Here is a 15,535-nt window from a genome sequence, read left to right on the forward strand (position 1 = left end):
GAGCAGAGGAGAGAGGAAGAGCGGAAGGTGGATCAGTGTCCATTGATGGTTTGGTCTCTGCAATATATTCAGAGATTGCTTCAAGTGTTTCGGAATTCAGAGATGTCGTATGGGAGACAATATTGGGAATGGTAGGGGGAGGATGAGTAAAGATTGGAACTGTATTGGACTGTACCAAGGTAGGGGGGGGCGAAAGGGTGGAGGGAACTGGAGAAGCGTGGCAGGGGACAGAAGAGACAGGAACCTGGGAGGTGGCAGAAGAGGAAGAAACTTGGGAGGGAACAGGGGAGGAAGGTACATTACGAGGAGGAGGGTCAACCTCTGCACTTGTAACTGAGCCAGTGAGAGGGGAAGAACTAGGGACAGAGACAGGGAGGGTAAAATGAGGAGGTGGAAGATGGGTAGGAGGTGTTACCGGACCTTTTTTTGACTTTTGAGAAGTAGAGGGACGATTGGGAAGAGGTGTCGTACGAGGTCTCGTCGATACTGAGGCTTGTAAGAGAGAACTCGAAGAAGCGAGATTAGACTGAGGCGTTGAAGTAGGGACGTCTGAGCCGAGGACAGCAAAAGGATTAGATACAGGAGTGATTATGGGAGAGGTAACCACAGAGGTGGGTGTAGAAGATGGGATACCAGAAGTGGGGGGACGTTTTGAAACACGGGAATAAGAAACACGTGGGAGTCTCCCTTGGAGGCGGAGATGAGAAACTGCCATGGCATAAGGGAGACCTTCTGTCTCTTTGAGGTAACGGATTTCCCGCTCGTTTAAATAGACCTGACAACGGCGAGAGTATGAAGGGTGAGCCTCATGACAGTTAAGGCAAGAGGGAGATCGATTGCAAGACGTATTAGAATGGTCATCGGCACCACAGACTGGGCATTCGGCGATAGATCTGCAATATTTCGCTGGATGGCCAAATCGCCAGCAATTTCTACACTGTTGTGGTGTAGGGATCACCTTTCGAACTTGTAACCGATGTCCTGCTATATAAACGGAGGATGGGAGTTCTCGGCTGTCAAAAGTTAAACGAGCCACATTGCTAGGGTATCGTCTCCGCCCACGGGCAGGAAGAACCTAAGTGTCTACCTTGAGGATTGGGAGATCTTGGAGTTCCAGCTGTTCTAGAATGTCGGTGCCACATGTCTGGAAATTTTGTTGAACTATGGTATGGGGCAGAATAACGGTACCACTACAAGAATTGAGGGAATGATGTTTTTCAAGGGTGACAGGAACAGTATCTATATGGGTAAGACGAGAGAGCTCACGAGCCTGGGTAGCATTCTGTACGGTAATGATGCGCGTACCGCTCTTAAGAGCATGAAAAGAAATATCTTTACCAACATGGCGTAGGAGTGCCTTGCCAATACTATGGTCAGAAAGATAGGCAGTAGAGGAAGTTGGTCGTAAAGTGAAGAATTTAGTCCACTGTTCAGTCTGAAACTGAGCGTGGAAAGGTAGTGAAGGACGTGTCGATCGTTTCTGAGAAGAACGAGAAGGTGAAGGTGGAGAAGTATCATCAGCAGGTAATTGTCGTTGACGTTTAGGCGTGGGACCAGAGTTGGTCCGACGTGGAACGGGTCGGCGATTTGAAAATTGCCGCACCGTAGAGGGAGAGGCCGGAAGCATAGTCAGAGGAGAGCGAAGGTCTGATAAATCGAAGGAGTCAGTCGAGGCCTCAGTACCTGAAGCGGGTGAGGAAACAGCACCGGCAATAGGTACAGAGGCATGAGGAATGTCTGAAGAGTGGTCCAAAGACGAGGCGGGGTCAGAACGGGGTGCGGTATCAAGAAGGGGCCCGGGGGTACCAGGTTCATGGACTAGGGCTGCCATGGTTAGGTTACTTCTTTCTTTTTGTTTTTAAGAAAAAAAAAGAAAGAAGAAAAGAAAATAAAAATAAAAAAAAGAAAAAAAAAAGGGGGGACCGGGGAGGGATAGTTCCTAGGAGGGATGAAAGGGCCAGAAATCTCCCTCCGCGCCCAAGAGGACTCAACACCGCTAGTAGCGCAGATGCAGCATGGAACCCGTGCCATACCCTACCCTTCATGCCAGTAAACCAGCAATCTGGGATAGCAACCTCACATCTGCCGAGCTACCTCGGTGGACAAAAGAGAGGGCGGCCGGATATCCGCCACAAAGCATACCTCCTTCAGCCACCACCCCCGGAATCCGAAAGGTGGCTTCCAGAGCTACACCCGTCGCCCAAAAGACACCCAAAGCTACTCCGGGATACCGGAGAGGGATCGGGACATCCCTAGGCAATCCAGATTCCACGGCAAACTACGCCACCGCCAAGAAACCTCAACGGAATGGGATGGACCCCGGTGTCCTTTCTCCTACCTAGGAACTAGCGCGCCTGTGGGAGAAATCCCAAAGGACAAAAAGAGGAAGGGCAAAAGGGAGGAGTGGGGAGGAGGAGGAGGAAAGGAAAAAGGGGAGGATGGGATAGGGGAGGGGAGATTGGGGGGTAATTAGGTTCGGTCTGAGGAAGAAGACCGATAGGTCTAATTCCTCAGACCAAGAGCCTCTTCACCACGCCAAGGAGCCCCCCTTGAAGAGGTCCACTTGGCACAAATCTTAATCTTTGAAGAAGGCACCTCATCCACTCCCTCTTCCTCCTCTGAAGTAAGTTCCTGAGCTCTGGTCTGATACTGTTCCAGATGAAGCTCTTTCCTGTGGTCCTCCACCAACTCTTCCACATCCTCGCCACTCACCTCCAACACCATGGACTTGCCCAATGCCACAATACCTTCCACAACAGGCAGAGGGTCAGCAGGGTCAGGGTCAGCCTCAAACCTTTCAAAATCCCTCTGGACAACACATTGTGGCCACAATTGTCTCCAAGCAGAGTTCAAAGTCCTGGAAGTCACTCCCTCCCTGAAGTGATTCCACCAGAACTCTCTTAGTATCAGCTTAGTATCTGAGGTCACTTCAAAACACTTTTCAAACACTGCTTATGTGTAGAGTTTTTTGAAGTTAGAAATGACCTGCTGGTCCATGGGCTGGAGGAGAGGAGTGGTGTTAGGAGGCAAGAACTTCACTGTGATGAAATTGTAGTCCCTAGACAGTAGGTCTACCAAGTTTGGAGGATGTGCAGGAGCACTGTCCAGTAACAGGAGGCAATGGAGTGGCAAATTATTTTCTAGGAGGTATTTTTTCACACTGGGGCCAAATACTTCATGGACCCACTCTTTTAAAAGTGGCCTCATGACCCATGCCTGATTATTTGATTTCTGCAAGACACATAACTTGTTCTTAATGACATTGTTTTTCTTAAACACTCTGGGATTATCTGAGTGATACACCAGTAAAGGCTTCACTTTAAAATCCCCACTAGCATTAGTACAGAACAAAAGTTAGCCTGGCTTTCATAGGCTTGTGTCCTAGGAGTACCTTTTCCTCCTGAGTAATGTAGGTCCTCTTTGGCATTTTCTTCCAGAACAGGCCTGTTTCATCACAACTGAACACTTGTTAGGGTTTGAATTTTTCAGTGTCTACATACCCCGTGAATTCATGCACAAATTTTTCAGCAGCCCATTTGTCTGAAATGGCTGCCTCGCCATGCCCTACAACATTGTGTATGCCACTATGCTTCTTAAATCTGTCAAATCAGCCTCTGCTGGTCTTAAATTCACTATCAGCCCTGGTTCCACAAGTTTTCCTCACAAGATCAGCATGCAAATGCCTTGCCTTTTCACAAATGATTGTCTCAGAAACATTATGACCTGCCATTGCTTTATCCTTGATCCACACCAGCAACAACTTCTCAACATGATCGACTGTCTGTGGTCTATTTTTGGTTAGCATATCAACACCTTTCGCAACATCAGCTTCCTTGATTTCTTTCTTTGCCAGGATAGAAGCGATGGTTGACTTGTTTTTTCCATACATCCTGGCAAGCTCAACAAGTCGCACACCACTCGCATATGTTGGTATTATTTCCTTCTTCATGTCTATGGTGTGTCTCACTTTCTTAACCACAGGGGTACCACTAGCAAGTTTCTTTGGGCCCATGGTAGCTTATTTCACAGTCGCACAAGCACCAAACACAATGAATTAATAGTGATATGTTTGAATGAGCGTGCAGGTTGGTGTTCACTCAAGCATCAACAAAGTCAGACTGGTTCACGATGCCTGCGCGGGGACGCAGACAGAGCAAACAGGCAGACAGGTCCAGTACCCTGCAGTTCAAAAGATGGAGAGCGTTCGACAGTCGGGACAAAATTGGTTTGAAAAGAGAGGTTGAAACTCGAAGCGTTCAATAACTGATACGTTCAAAACTCGGGGTTCCACTGTACCTTGTTCAAAAGTCTAGTTGTAGTCACACTCAATCTTATGATTACAAGCACTGATCCTAATATCAGCCTTTTATTAAATGACTTACACGCATCGAACAGAAACTGTAATTATTATACAGCAGACCAAGCAAAGACATTACTCAGAGCCAACAATAACATAACTATCTTTAATTACAATGTCAGATCCTTAAGCAAACATAACGATGACCTCACAGCATTATTCAATTCCCTGCATACCAGTATGTCAATCATCACACTCACAGAAACCTGGCTAAAGCCTGGTACTACAGATGTCTATGCCATTCCCAGTTATACAGTCATACACAACTGTAGGACAGACCAGCAAGGGGGTGGAACAGCTATATACTACTTAGATCAACTTGAATGCATCAATAATTCTTGCACAAAGAATGAACATGGAGAATATATTATAGCTAAATTTAAATCAAAAGACCTACAAAAACCCCCATATGCACATATGAACAAAGACCACTTCCTTCTCACAAGAGATTTCAACATAATTCTACTACATGACCAGGACCCACAAGTAACCGAATTCACAAACACTATGAACAATTGCTTGTTGCTACTAACAATAAGAACAACTACAAGAATCTCTGAGACTAGCATCTCCTTATTAGTCCACATCTGGACTAACACCATATCCCCTCTAAAATCAGGCATAATCACAGACAACACCACAGACCATTACCCAACCTTTCTCATAACCAACCTAGGTAACTTGTCCCAAGACACTACTAAAGTTACCTTCAGACTACATGAGACGGCTGTTAATAACTTTATAATAGCTATGATTAATGTCGACTGGCATAATGAGCTTGAAACATACAGATATAGATGAATGTACTAATAATTTTCTAAAAAAAAAACTCCACTAACTCTATAACAAGCATTGCCCTAAAAAACCTAAACAGATCATAGCTAAGAGACTGAACAGTCCCTGGCTAACACCCAGCATCCTTAAATCCATTAACACAAAGCACCTATATGAAAAACAGTACAGAATGGGCCAAATAACTAGAGACCAGTCTAAACATTACTTATCAATCCTTACCAGCCTGATAAGAAGGTAAAAAAAAATTGTATTATGAGAACAGATTACATAACATAAAAGGTGATATGAAAAAGAGATGGAACCCTATCTGAAATTCTAGGAGCTAAAAAGATATCCAAAAACAAAACCAAATTAACAAAATCAGATGATCCCCTACTCGACCAACTGAAACAGCAAACAGATTCAATGTTTTCTTCTCCACTACAGAAAAGAATCTAGTGAGCAAAATCCTAAGCTCAAACATCTGTCCATTAGACTACCTCATGGGCACCTACCCGAATACATATTCTTTGCCCCAACCAACTCAACAAAAGTTTCGCTCATCATCAACACTCTGAAAAACAAGGCAGGAGACATAAATAACTTACCACCTTTTCTGTATCAAAAAGCTTCTCAAGTACTGTCACCAATTATTGTAACACTCTTTAACATACTCAATCCCTATCAGTTTGGATTCAGGACTAGTAAATGCACAAATAATGCTATTAAACACATACTAGAACTAATTTTACTCAGATATGGTAAACACGAGGAAATTAAATCTTCATCAGAGTACAAAACAAATTCTGGCCACAAAATAGAGCGAAACACCAACGTCAAAGACCTGGGAGTGATCATGTCGGAGGATCTCACCTTCAAGGACCATAACACTGTATCAATCGCATCTGCTAGAAAAATGACAGGATGGATAATGAGAACCTTCAAAACTAGGGAGGCCAAGCCCATGATGACACTCTTCAGGTCACTTGTTCTATCTAGGCTGGAATATTGCTGCACACTAACAGCACCTTTCAAGGCAGGTGAAATTGCTGACCTAGAAAATGTACGGAGAACCTTCACGGCACGTATAATGGAGATAAAACACCTCAATTACTGGGAGCGCTTGAGGCTCCTAAACCTGTATTCCCTGGAACGCAGGCGGGAAAGATATATGATTATATACACCTGGAAAATCCTAGAGGGACTAGTACCGAACTTGCTCACGAAAATCACTCACTACGAAAGCAAAAGACTTGGCAGACGATGCAACATCCCCCCAATGAAAAGCAGGGATGTCACTAGCACGTTAAGAGACCATACAATAAGTGTCAGGGGCCCGAGACTGTTCAACTGCCTCCCAGCATACATAAGGGGGATTACCAACAGACCCCTGGCAGTCTTCAAGCTGGCACTGGACAAGCACCTAAAGTCGGTTCCTGACCAGCTGGGCTGTGGCTCGTACGTTGGTTTGCGTGCAGCCAGCAGCAACAGCCTGGTTGATCAGGCTCTGATCCACCAGGAGGCCTGGTCACAGACCGGGCCGCGGGGGCGTTGACCCCCGGAACTCGCTCCAGGTAAACTCCAGGTAATATACACTGCTGTCGAGAAGAAAGAAGTCCCACAGGGAATCTTCATTGATTTACGTAAAGTTTTTTATACAGTCGACCATGAGTTGCTGCCCATTAAATTAACACACTATGGTATAAGAGAGCACTCCCTTAACTACCTAAAATCATAGTTTAGTAACAGAAGCCAATATGTGTACACAAATGGAGCAAACTCTTCTACACAACCAATCACAGTCTGTGTTCCACAAGGAAGTGTCCTTGGCCCACTCCTCTTTCTCAGTTACATCAATGACCTACTGAATGCATCACAACTACTCATCCAAGTGGATATTTTGAGATAAGATAAGATAAGATTTCGTTCGGATTTTTAACCCCGGAGGGTTAGCCACCCAGGATAACCCAAGAAAGTCAGTGCATCATCCGGGGCTGTCTAACTTATTTCCATTTGGGTCCTTAATCTTGTTCCCCCAGGATGCGACCCACACCAGTCGACTAACACCCAGATACCTATTTACTGCTAGGTGAACAGGACAACAGGTGTAAGGAAACGTGTCGAAATGTTTCCACCCGCCGGGAATCGAACCCGGGCCCTCCGTGTGTGAAGCGGGAGCTTAAGCCACCAGGCTCATCATTTACAGTGTTTCTAAGTATGGTTTGGTTTGGGTGACAGAAGATATAGGTAGTGCAAAGAGAACAGGTTTAAGTAGTTTGGAGGCACTGAGGAGGTCACTGATGCAAATGAGAAAGAGTAATGCACAGGAACTCATCTAATGACAATATGATCTGTTTCTGCATTACAAATCATTAATTTTATTCGATTTAATCTGATTATATTATACATTGTTATGCTCCAATTTTGTTACTATAATGCTTCTTATTTGAAATACTCATTTGTACTTCATGTTGTAATTTGTTTACTATAATTTTTACCACTGAATATATCATTGCTTAGTTAATCTTAAGTTAATTTTAAGCCTGCCCAGAATGGTCTGCATACAAGGGGCTTTTGGCATGTACACCCAATCACTATATTTCTTTGTACAACTATGTATCATGTCCAAATAAAAAATAAATAAGTAAATAAAAAAGGACACTGCCGTGGGGGGACTCCAACTAGAACAGGTTGTGTGGCGGAGGCAACACCATTTGTGTATACATACTGGTGTCTATTGCTAAGATATGATTTAAGGTAATCGAGTGAGTGTCCTCTGACCCCATAATGTTGAAGTTTTAGGTGCAAGAGATAGTGGTCAACTCTATCAAATGCTTTCTGTAGGTCTATGAAGAGGCCTAGTGGAATTTCCTTTTGTTCCAGAGTTGTATATAGTAGCTCAAGCATGTGTATAATTGCATCATTTGTGCTTTTGTTTGGCCTAAATCCAAACTGACAGGGGTTAAGTATGTTGTGGGATACAAGGCAGGAGTAAACTTGGTTGTGTATTATTTTTTTGAAGATTTTAGATAGAAGGGTATTACAACCTAGGATTTCAAATGGCCTGTTATCCCAGGTGTAATGGGAGCAAATAAACACAGTAGAAAAAGTTTAGACTTATATTATCCTTCACCAATTTATAACAGCAATATGTACACTATGTACAGTGATAAATATAGTGCACTCCACGGTAAGCAAGGCAGAAATAGAAGCCACAAGATAGCAGACCGTGCTTCAACCAGCTCTAGAATGGGAATGACAAGGGCAGACAGGAGAGCGGTATCCACATAACCTCTGCGATTGTCAATCCCACCTTCTTATTGGCTAGAACCTGGTCACTAGTTGAACGATGGGGCCCCATCATCAACTCTTAGCAACCTGGTTCGCTGGTTGGGGGAGATAGCCTGTAAATGAGGGTGTGTCCATGCGCCGAATAAAGGTTACGTACTCTTTGCATGCCACAAAGGGGGTAGGTTTGATATAGGTCTATAGTTATTTAAACCGTAGGATCACTTACTTTGTGGATTGGTGTAACCTTTGCTGCCTTGAGTAGGGATGGGAAGGCTGAGGATTCAATATTATTATTATTATTATAAAAAAGAAGCACTAAGCCACAAGGGCTATACAGTTGAGGATTCAATAGACTTGTTAAAAGTGTTGGTATAATGGGTGACAACAAATGGGAAGCTTTTTTATACATAATTGGTGGTAAGCTATTTAGGTCTCCTGTCTTGTTCTTCAGTGTTTTGATGATAAGTGAGATTTAAGTAGGGTTTGTTGGGGTTAGGAAAAGAGTATTTGGGTAGCTGCCAGTGAGGTAATTTTTTGGTTGTGTGTTAGGGATTTTGCTTGCTAGTGTTGTTACTACAGTAGAGAGAAACATTTATTTTGTTGGCAGTATCCATCGGTGGGATGAGAGGTTCATTAGGTTTGATAAGGTTAATTACATTTCTTTGAGGTAGTTTCCTAGATACTAGAATTTTAGAGAGGGTTTTTCCACGTCTTTTTCACATCCCCATTTATGTCATAAAATCTGTTTTTGTAATACAGTCTTTTAGCCCTTTGTATTAGATTCAAAAGTTTTTCTTTTTCGGGCCACCCTGCCTTGGTGGGAATCGGCCAGTGTGATAATAATAATAAAAAAAAAGTGTAGACGAGTATCGTTTCATCTGTTCCTTCGTTATTTGACCCAGTCTGTACTGTTTTTCGTATATATGTTGTTTGTCAATGGAAGCGAGGATGCTGTTTGTAAGCCAGGGGCTGTTTAGTCTCTTGGCTGTGATTTGTTTTGTTTTAATTGGACAATATCTATTATAGAGGTTTTGGGTTTTTGACAAAAATCTTTTTAAACATTCGTCAGTATCTAGGCTAGGTGCTAGCTCACTTTGCCAGTCAATGTTACTTAATGCCAAAACAGAATTATTTACGGATGTTTCATGTAGTCAGAAAGAGATCCTACTTGTGTCCTGTGGTAGTTTACATAAGTTTGTTATGAGAAAGGTGGGATAGTGGTCTGTGGAGTTATCTGTGATAATGCCTGCTCTTAGTGGGGATATAGTGTTAGTCCAGATATAGTCGAGTAGTGAAGCAGGTGTGTCCATGATTTTTGTTGGTTTGGTTATAGATGGTAGGAGTAAGCAGTTGCACATAGTGTTAGTGAATTCAGTTACTTGTGGGTCGTGTTCATGGATGAGGTTAATATTGAAGTCATGTGTAAGTATCAGGTGGCGTTTATCCATCTATGCATCAGTTAAGTCTTCGTTAAATGTGTAAATATTTGAGTGAGGTACTCAGTAGATAGCTCCAACTTTTATGAGTTTTTTAAGGTTTTTGGACTTGAATTTTGCAAATATATATTCCCCATTTTCATCCCTGGTGCAGGTAGATTTGATGCATTCAAATTCATCAGAGTAGTAGAATGCTGTGCCTCCTATTTGACCGGACCTACAGTTGTGTATGGCTGTGTAACCAGGTATAGAAAAGATGCTTGCAATGTCATGTTTAAGCCAGGTTTCAGTGAGTTATGACTGACATATTGGCATGCAGAGAACTGAGTAATGCTAGGAGGTCATCATAGTGTTTACTCAATGACCTGATGATATAATTGAATTATAACTGAATTATTGTTGGTACTGAGTAGTGTCTTGGCCTGGATAGCAGTGTTGTAAAGGTAATTAATGTTAGGATTGTTTATGTCATTTAATAAGAGGTTGATAGCAAGATCAGTGTTAACATTCATATAACTAATTAAGAATGTATGTACTACTAATAGTAAAAAGTGCACTGTTAACTGATAAGAAGGATTGAAATATTGACTTAAACAACTTGTATAAAAATATTGCATACAGACAGGACTTAATATTGCACAAGCTAATATGAAGGACTCAAGGGGCAGTAAAAAGTATAAGAAGAACTCTTGATTTTTTTTTCTTTTTTCTTTTTTATTATCACACTGGCCGATTCCCACCAAGGCAGGGTGGCCCGAAAAAGAAAAACTTTCACCATCATTCACTCCATCACTGTCTTGCCAGAAGGGTGCTTTACACTACAGTTTTTAAACTGCAACATTAACACCCCTCCTTCAAAGTGCAGGCACTGTACTTCCCATCTCCAGAACTCTTGATATAACCATTAAAGTTACCTTCCCTGTGAATCAAACTTTACTGGCTTCCATTCCCATATGATATACGAGCTCTGTGGCTGTAGAACATAGTGACACCTTGGTACAATAAACTAAAAGGGAAAAGGGGGTGTCCATTTAAACCAAAATATTATTTTTTTTTTTTTTATTATCACACCGGCCGATTCCCACCAAGGCAGGGTGGCCCGAAAAAGAAAAACTTTCACCATCATTCACTCCATCACTGTCTTGCCAGAAGGGTGCTTTACACTACAGTTTTTAAACTGCAACATTAACACCCCTCCTTCAGAGTGCAGGCACTGTACTTCCCATCTCCAGGACTCAAGTCCGGCCTGCCGGTTTCCCTGAATCCCTTCATAAATGTTACTTTGCTCACACTCCAACAGCACGTCAAGTATTAAAAACCATTTGTCTCCATTCACTCCTATCAAACACGCTCACGCATGCCTGCTGGAAGTCCAAGCCCCTCGCACACAAAACCTCCTTTACCCCCTCCCTCCAACCCTTCCTAGGCCGACCCCTACCCCGCCTTCCTTCCACTACAGACTGATACACTCTTGAAGTCATTCTGTTTCGCTCCATTCTCTCTACATGTCCGAACCACCTCAACAACCCTGTCCAGGGCAGTGGACATGGTCTGTTATACGGAAAGTTTGCCAGACACACACACTTCTAACAGACAAAAACCTCTATGCAACAGGCTTTATCCATTGCATCAAATATTTGTTTGGTCACAATTTATTTTGTCCTTTTTTTCCTCTATTGATATGAAGGGAAAATACTGTATAACACACAATTATCAAAGGAAGGAATTTTGATGCGTATAGTGATAGAAAATGTACAAATTTCCTTTGTTTACTTAATAGACATGTACCAGGACCATGGCACTGGTACTCAGTGTCACTAGGCTATCAGCACTTAATTCTGCATAAGACTTTTCAATGCATTTTAAGAACAGTATAGATAGTATATGATGAATGTATATCATAAGCATTGAATTACTTATCCTAGGTTCTCTACACATATGCTGCTATGTATGGTAATTCTATGTAACTGTATTTGTGTATACCTGAATAAACTAACTTACTTACTTACTTACTTACTTACTAACTAACTAACAGAATTGGGACATTATGTAAGTGAATTTGTTTCAAGTAAATCTAACGAAGACATACAGTGAAAGACCTTTGTTTTTTTGGAAATTTTTACTTTTTTCACCGAGATTTAATATTTTTTGTGTAAAAAGCATTAATTCAGGGTAAAATTACTTATTCTTATTGATTTGAATGAACTTTTATGAGCTTCAAGTAGGTACAATGTTATACTAAAAAAAAGTTTTTTTTTTGGCTGTACATGTCCTTTTACCACTTGTTAGCTATGCCATACTTCAACTAAGCGAGTCCACTTAAGGTGAAAGAAACCCATACAGTGAGCCATAACTGGCATAAAGTGAAGGGGAAACCTGCACCAAAAACTGAGGTTTCAGACTTAGCAACCCGGTGACAGTAAATGTCAAGACACTAATTCCCTGTGGAAACTGAAGACGAGCTAAACATTGTTATTTATTAAGCTCCATACTCTGTCATCAAAGTCTCTATTACAGTTTGTCAGTGTTCACTTACTGTGCTACTTAACCTTTAAACGGTCCAAACGTATATATACGTTCTCTTGCATAGTGCCCCAAACGTATATACATGTATACGTTTCCTTTGTCATTCATTCAATACTGGCATGATAAGCCTGAGTCACCTAGACATGAGAGAATGGGTGTGCGCATACAGTGTGTGCCATATGAAAATAATTGGGGACGCCTGGGTACCATATGCTCTTTTTTCCTATAAAAAAATTCTCAAAATATTCAGGGCGCTACGCGAGAGAATGTATATATACGTTTGGACTGTTTATGGGTTAAAGAATATATACACCTACCGTCTGACTTACGACCAAGCTTGGTTCCGACCAACCGGTCGTAAGTCAAAATGGACGTACGTCGAATTATTATTACAATAATACATATATACTAATATTAATAATAATATTATTATTAAACTATAATATAATGTGTCCACTCATTACTTACCTTAAAATATCTGTAGTCTTAATGTAGAGTGAGAGGTGAGTAAACAAAATTAAATGAATAAACGTATGAGTGTAGTAGGTTGGCGAGTTATGTAAACAAATGTTGCTGTTGTTGTTATCAGCCCGGACACGAATGGTTCCTGTTCACTCTGTCAAGCCGACCAGAAAAACATCTCATATTTGTTAATTTATATGTTTTTATGTTATGTAGCATGTTTATTATATAATTTTGAAAAAAAAATCATAGATGGATTAAGCAAAATGTCTATACCAACGTTTTATACACATTTAATGCGCCTCAGTGATTATTATTGTGTTATTATCATTATTAATATGGCGTCTTCAAGACCAATTACACTCTTAATGAGTGGCTCTGAGACAGACAAGCAGACAGAAAGACAGACACAGGTAGACAGAAAGACACACAGGTAGACAGAAAGACAGACACACAGGTAGACAGAAAGACACACACAGGTAGACAGAAAGACACAGGTAGACAAAGACACACCCAGGTAGACAAAGACACACAGGTAGACAGAAAGACACACAGGTAGACAGAGACACACACAGGTAGACAGAAAGACACACACAGGTAGACAAAGAGACACAGGTAGACAGAAAGACACACACAGGTAGACAAAGATACACAGGTAGACAAAGACAGACAGGTAGACAGAAAGACACACACACAGGTAGACAGAAAGACAGATACACAGATATACAGGCAGACAGGTTTATGTGCAACAGTGAAAAATAGAGAGTTCGAGAGTAAGAGCCTTTCTTGCCACAATCTCCAGTGCAAGATTCAGACTTCATCTTAGGGGCCATGGTGAAATTTACTGTACAGTTAGTACAGTTAATACAGTGTGATGCTGCTGATAGGGCAGGGTAACTCAAACTGATGCTGCCTGCATGACTCATTGCCGCCGCGAGTATTGTCAAATATTGTACAGTGGTGTGCATCAGCCGGCCCAGCCCAGCTGCCAGATGCACGGTCGTAAGTCGAGTGGACGTATGTCGAGCAGGTCGTAAGTCAGATGGTAGGTGTACATAGTTTAAAATGTACTGTTTAAAATTTTTGAAGTGGTTATGCTAATTTTGCTTCACTGCTCACCCTTCAAGGGGGGCACCTTAGTGTTGGTGAAGGTTCTTCTGTACTTGGACTGAACCCAGTTACCTACCATTCCTCAGGTGCTGTAGGGCCCTTACAAGTTTAGCACATTCCAGTTAATGTTACAGTGCTAATGTCTATCACTGAAAATTCGGTTGCTTATTTCGAGTCGTATTCCTTTATTGCTCGCCACAGGCAGATAGACACAACCAAGGAGAAACACTGGAAAGAAAATAGTGCATTGTGAAATAATTAAAATGTGTTTATAAATTTGATAATTGATGTGAAAGGCAAGGGAAAAAAAAAATGTTGTATATTAACAATAAGGTCTAAATAACAAGATCTTTATCTAAGGCCTTGCACTAGCATATGCAGATGACATTACACAACTCATCGCATCCACTAAACACTTATCATTCAGAACACAATGCAAAATTGACAGAATTAGTGCTTGGGAAATCCCGTGGCATATAAAGACAAACGCCAATAAGAAATGACCTTGTTTTCTCACTACCTGTTAAACTCAGAACCACACTACAACATCTGTACTACAAACACTAAATATGTACTACTGTCCTTGGAGTTACAGAGCTTTCCAAGAAACTCAAAATAATTGGGCCTAAAGATGAAAATGTAAAGAACTTGCGACTAACAAACTTACCCTGAACACTGGTAAAACCTATTTCATTTAGTTTGGAAACAAAGCTGCAAATGATCCAATTAACATAACACTAAACGGATCATCAGTCACAAGACTCACAGAGGGAAAATTCCTAGGTATCCACCTTGACAGTAGCCTTAAGTTCCAGACACACATACAACAAATCACCAAGAAAATCTCCAAGACTGTAGGCATATTATCAAAGATAAGGTACTACGTTCCACAATCAGCTCTACTGGCACTGTACCATTCACTCATATACCCTTATCTTACATATGGAATTTGTGCATGGGGATCAACAACATCTAATCACCTAAAACCCCTAATAACCCAGCAAAAGGCAGCAGTAAGAATGATAAATTCCCACTCCTGGCAGCATACTCCACCTATTTTCAAAAGTCTGAATCTGCTCAAAATTCATTACCAGAAGATATTAAAGTAACCCAGTCTGAAAATCAATTTAAGACTCTCAAAAGCCACTTAATCACCCTAGATTTAACGCTAAATACTCAGTACGCACATACTCACTTATGTACTCCCACATCATAACTTCAACAATCACTTTGAACCTTTTATCCATTGTTGACAGGAATATAATTGAATCATTGTTTTCACAAAATGCATTTTCGAATATATGAATATATCTTTTGTCTTATACAAATTCTGATTCATTTATAATTAATAATCTACTGTACAACTATGAAATAATTACTATCCTACTATACAACTATGATATACTCCTTAGTGTTAAGTAGACTGTAAGCCAATAATGCCTAGGCATAATAGAGGCTCTCTTTGCATTGCAACCCACTGTTGTAAATACAAAATCTCGATGTACTGTTTGCAAAGACAAAATAAATAAATAAATAAATAAATAAATAAATAAGAGTGATGTGACACAGGTCCAGGTGT

The 15,535-nt window shown here is 41.3% G+C and overlaps 1 protein-coding gene across 1 annotated transcript in view; it reads right to left on the reverse strand.

Annotated features, from left to right (window-relative positions):
* Window positions 1-14,211, reverse strand: part of LOC128699865 (tetraspanin-2A) — an 83,906-nt gene extending 69,695 nt beyond the window's left edge. The window contains exon 1 of the mRNA XM_070102334.1: window positions 14,033-14,211. The gene's annotated coding sequence lies outside the window, so the exon portion shown is untranslated. The remainder of the gene's footprint in view (window positions 1-14,032) is intronic.
* Window positions 14,212-15,535: the final 1,324 nt, after the last annotated feature.

This window comes from Cherax quadricarinatus, chromosome 81 (assembly GCF_038502225.1).
Source record: "Cherax quadricarinatus isolate ZL_2023a chromosome 81, ASM3850222v1, whole genome shotgun sequence".
Lineage (NCBI taxonomy): Eukaryota > Metazoa > Arthropoda > Malacostraca > Decapoda > Parastacidae > Cherax > Cherax quadricarinatus.